Consider the following 6,000-nt stretch of genomic DNA (forward strand, 5'->3'; position numbering starts at 1 on the left):
ATATATATATATATATATATATATATATATATATATATATATATATATAAATATAGCTGCGAGCAGCGATGGAGGGCCAAAGCCGGCGGTACCGCCACCCCGGTGCCTTTAGGTAACTAAAGCCACCAGGGTTGCGGTGCCACCGGCTTGGGCCCGTAATCGCTGCTCGCAGCTATATTTTATTATTATTATTATTTTGTCAACCTTTCGGGCACTTTTGGGGCTCTTAACATGCTCGAAAACTCTTGAAATTTTGCACACACGTCAGAACCCACGGCCATCAGGGCCTGACTGAAGCTGGTACCCGGGCGTGGCAGGGGGGCTCGACAGCGCCCCCTGGAATGGTGTCCGAAAACTTGGTCCATAAATCAAACATGCTTGCATATAATAATATGAAACTCAGTACACATATAGATCTCATCGGGCCGAACAACTTTCGTCCTCTAAGTTTTACGCTAGCTTTACGCTAGCCCAACAGGAAGTCGGCTATTATGGGTTGTTTGGAAACGCATGCTGTGGAATTTGAAATACTCCTCCTAGAAAATTCGTCCAATCACAACCAAACTCGGTCAGCATGAAGTCAAGACATTGAGGATGCTAAATTGCGGACGGATTTTTGATATCTCAAACTGTTTGGCCGTGGCGAGGAAACAAATTTATGGCGAATAAGGGACACAGGAAGTGTGTTATAACTTCTGCATACATTAACTGATCTTGATGAAACTTCCGCAGTGTGTTCGTTGTAAGAGGCCGATCACATGGATGTGACTATTGTGAGTCAAAGTTATAGCGCCACCAACTGGCAGCAGGAAGTGTGTCACTTTCAAAATGCTTTGAAATCACTCTCTTATTTTTACCCGATTTGCTTCAAACTTTATGTGTATAATGTAGACACACGGCAGATGTAGACCTGTGAAAGGTTTATTGATATCTTAAATACTGTTGCCGTGGCAACGCATCAAACTTTAATATTCTTTTCAGATGCTTTTGAGACTCTTAACATACTTGAAATTGGATGAAACTCGACAGACACATCACATTTATTAGCCAGTAGACATGTGCAAAGTTTCAGAAACGGGCGTGGTGAGGGGCTCAGTAGCGCCACCTTTAGTCAAAAATGGGGGCTTAGTTTTAAGTAGAGTCACAAAAATCGTTATGTATATTGTTCTCATCAAGCCGGACAACTTTCTAATTCACACTTATTAGCTCAGAGCAACAGGAAGTCAGATATTTTGGTTTGAATGTGATTTTTTGGAGAATTTTCTCTCTCTCTCTCTCTGTCTCTGTGTGTGTGAGGGGTGGGAGGGAATTTCCAATTGATTTCAGTGTGTTTCAAGGTTTCAGGGGCTTTTGGGGCCCTTAACGTGCTCGAAAACTCTTGAAACTTTGCACACAGGTCAGAACTTGCGGCCATCAGGGCCGGGCTGAAGCTGGTACCCGGGTGTGGCAGGGGGGCTCAACAGCGCCCCCTTGAACGGGATTCTAAAACTAGATCCATATATCAAACACACTTGCATGTAATGATATGAAACTCGGTACACATATAGATCACATCGGGCTGAACAACTTTCGTGCTCTAAGTTTTACGCCAGCCCAACAGGAAGTCGGAAATTATGGGTTGTTTGGAGAACGCTTGCTGTGGAATGCGAAGTACTCCTCCTAGAGAATTCATCCAATCCCCACCAAACTCGGTGTGCATGAAGTCAAGACATTGAGGATTCTAAATTGCGGACGGATTTTTGATATCTCGAACGGTTTGGCCGTGGCGAGGAAACGAATTTATGGCGAGAAAAGAGAAACACGAAGTGGTATAACTTCTGCATACATTAACGGATCTTGATGAAACTTCACCAGTGTGTTCGTGGTAAGAGGCCGATCAGATGGATGTAACTATTGTGAGTCAAAGTTATAGCGCCACCAACTGGCAGCAGGAAGTGTGTCACTTTCAAAATGCTTTTGACAAAAGTGGGGGGGTTAGTTTTACCCACAGTTTTAAAAATCAGTACGTACATTGGTCTCATCGAGCCGGACAACTTTCTAATATACAGTTATTAGCTTCGACCAATAGGAAGTCAGATATTTTGGTTTGAATGTGGATTTATTTGCAAATTCAGCCTCTGCTTTTTACCCACTCCTGCTAAGTGTTTTTTTTTTTATTCACACCAACTTTTTTAACACGATGAAAATACATTAAAGATGCTAAATTGTGAACGGATATTAAATATTTCAAACGGTTTTGACATGGCGAGGGATTAAAATAATGTCAAAAAAGGAATCAGAAAACATCTCATATATTCTTAAAATTTAATTATACACCATTTATTTTTATATAAAATTATACAAAAAATTAGAACTAAACCTATTTTATTCTGTTTTTGCAATTCAAAAAGTATGAAAAAGTTAAAAACAGGCTATTTAGTGCTATTTGTTTCAACAAAAAAGCAAACATAGGGCTATACTGCCCTCTTGTGTCCAAAAGGATATCAAAATAGTATATAAAACGTTTTACTAGGTAGGCCTATTGTATTTAAATATAAATTTATTAGGTATATGACTGTGAGGATATTTTCCCATCGGTTAAGCGACGTGTGACACGAGCGGGTGCTTTTAAATCGCTAATATAAAAGTGAAAGTAAAAAAACGGACGTCCGCACGGACATTGATAATGGTGCACGTTGGAAAGAATGATACTTTTAAACATAACACTAAACCGCCATTAGGTGTCGCCAGGCGACCATCTTAATGAGCGAGTCATTGATTCATTCGTTCAAACGATTCATTCCAATGACTGAGTCATTCATGATTGAGACAGATGTTTATGGATTGACCATTGAATCTTTGAGTCAAGCGATTCGTTTCAAAATGCTGAATCATTCAGTAATGAGAAAACAAGTTGCTGTGATCTTTGTTTAACTATTTTTGCTGCTGAAACAGAACAAAAACAGTCAATATTGCATCTAAAATGTAAGTGACTTAATTGTAACTGTTTATTAACCTGTTGTATGAAATCAATGTCACAGTTTCAATCGTGATTGTATTCAGGAAATAGTTGCCTACTCGTCAAGTGAGGTTGCTTAACTCTATCATATGTTATAAAATATATAAAAACTCCATATTTGTAATTTTTATAGTCAGTATGTTGTTAACTGGGTTGCTTTTTTGTGTGCTGCGCTCATTTGTTTACAATTCTCCTGGAGAAGCAGCATGAGCCTCAGCAGTGCAACCTTGTTACCATTGATCAGTAATACATTTATTATTAACTGCTGATTGCAACTTAAAATGAATGTAATGAAATTAGAATAATCTCTCGTTTTAGTGATTCCCAAGTTATTTTTTTGTTATTGACGTTCTAATCAGGCTATACTTTGGTCGGGCAAGTAAAATTCTCTTTCAGGTAGGCCTATTGTATTTATATATAAATATATTAGGGATGTGACTGTGATAAAATTTTCCCACCGGTTAATCGACATGTGACACCGCTGAGGGCTTTTAAATCGCTAACTATAGTATACTATATACTAGTAAAATACAGACGTCCGCACAGACATTGATAATGGTGCGGAGTCGAGCGAGCATTTTCAATGTATTCCTATGGATGTAGGAATTAACTAAAACATTTTATTTATGTTTTTGTGTCCACTGTTCAACCGCAACCGCGTCACACACACATTCCAGAATTGCAATCTTGACATTCATTATAGCCCTAATACAATATAATAATAAAAATAGTCAACCTGACATAAACGAATTACACTGCTCTGTTTAAATAGTCAGTAGTACAATCTGTACCATTCACAGTAAGCAGAGCTCCACTGTGATGTTTCCAAGAACATTTTTGCGCGTGTGAAGAGGATGATTTTTTCCATCGATATTGGAACACGAGTGAAGTACAAAGCCTATAATAAAGAATAGTTTAGCATCCAAATACATCGCAAAAATTGAAACATTTTGATTCTAATGAGAGGGTTACGTGAGACCAACACTGCTTACTTTCGTTTTTATTTTTACATTAAATTTAAAGGATTTGTTGTGGAATATTTTGAGTGTATCATAAAATCAGAATAAGGTAAGACAAGTAATATTTTCTGTCTTATATATATATATATATGTGTGTGTGTGTGTGTGTGTGTGTGTATATATATATATATATATATATATATAGATATATATATATATATATATATATAGATATAGATAGATAGATATTTATATACACACACACATATATATATATATATATATGTGTGTGTGTGTGTATGTATATATATATATATATATATATATATATATAAATATAGCTGCGAGCAGCGATGGAGGGCCAAAGCCGGTGGCACCGCCATCCCCGGTGCCTTTAGGTAACTAAAGGCACCGGGGTTGCGGTGCCACCGGCTTGGGCCCGTAATCGCTGCTCGCAGCTATATTTATTATTATTATTATTATTTTGTCAACCTTTCGGGCACTTTTGGGGCCCTTAACATGCTCGAAAACTCTTGAAACTTTGCACACAGGTCAGAACCCGCGGCCATCAGGGCCGGGCTGAAGCTGGTACCCGGGCGTGGCAGGGGGGCTCGACAGCGCCCCCTGGAACGGGATCCGAACACGTGTCCATAAATCAAACACGCTTGCATGTAATAATATGAAACTCGATACACATGTAGATCTCATCGGGCCGAACAACTTTCGTGCTCTAAGTTTTACGCCAGCCCAACAGGAAGTCGGCTATTATGGGTTGTTTGGAAACGCATGGTCTGGTATTTGAAACACTTCTCCTAGGGAATTCACCCGATCGCCACCAAACTCGGTGGGAATGAAGTCAAGACATTGAGGATGCTAAATTGCGGACGGATTTTTGATATCTCGAACGGTTTGGCTGTGGCGAGGACACGAATTTATGGCGAATAATGGAAACAGGAAGTGTGTTATAACTTCTGCATACATTAACTGATCTTGATTAAACTTCAGCAGTGTGTTCGTTGTAAGAGGCCGATCACATGGATGTGACTATTGTGAGTCAAAGTTATAGCGCCACCAACTGGCAGCAGGAAGTGTGTCCCTTTCAAAATGCTTTGAAATCACCCTCTTATTTTTACCCGATTTGCTTCAAACTTTATGTGTATAATGTAAACACACGGCAGATGTAGACCTGTGAAAGGATTTTTGATATCTTTAATACTGTTGCCATGGCAACGCTTCAAACTTTAATATTCTTTTTTGATGCTTTTGAGACTCTTAACATACTTGAAATTGGATGAAACTCGACAGACACATCACATTTATTAGCCCGTAGACATGTGCAAAGTTTCAGAAACGGGCGTGGTGAGGGGCTCAGTAGCGCCACCTTTAGTCATAAGTGGGGGGGTTAGTTTTATCAACAGCAACAAAACTTGGTATGTGTATTGTTCTCATCAAGATGGACAACTTTCTAATTTACATGAACCATCTCCGACCAACAGGAAGAGAGATATTTTGGTTTGAATGTGGATTTTCTGAAGAATTTTCTCTCCCTCTCTCTGTGTCTGTGTGTGTGTGAGGGGAGGGGGGGATTTGACTATTGCTTTTATATTGTCAATCAAGGTTTCAGGGGCTTTTGGGGTCCTTAACGTGCTCAAAAACTCTTGAAACTTTGCACACAAGTCAGAACCCACGGCCATCAGGGCCGGGCTGAAGCTGGTACCCGGGCGTGGCTGGGGGGCTCAACAGCGCCCCCTTGAACGGGGTTCTAAAACTTGATCCATATATCAAACACGCTCGCATGAATTAATATGAAACTCGGTACACATATAGATCTCATCGGGCCGAACAACTTTACCCCGGTCAAGTTTTACGCCAGCCCAACAGGAAGTCGGCTATTATGGGTTGTTTGGAAAACGCTTGCTGTGGAATGTGAAATACTCCTCCTAGAAAATTCACCGTGTCCCCTTCAAACTCGGTGTGCATGTAGTCAAGACTTTGAGGATGCTAAATTGCGGACGGATTTTTGATATCTCGAACGGTTTGGCC

The sequence above is a fragment of the Rutilus rutilus genome, assembly GCF_951802725.1.
Source record: "Rutilus rutilus genome assembly, chromosome: 3".
Lineage (NCBI taxonomy): Eukaryota > Metazoa > Chordata > Actinopteri > Cypriniformes > Leuciscidae > Rutilus > Rutilus rutilus.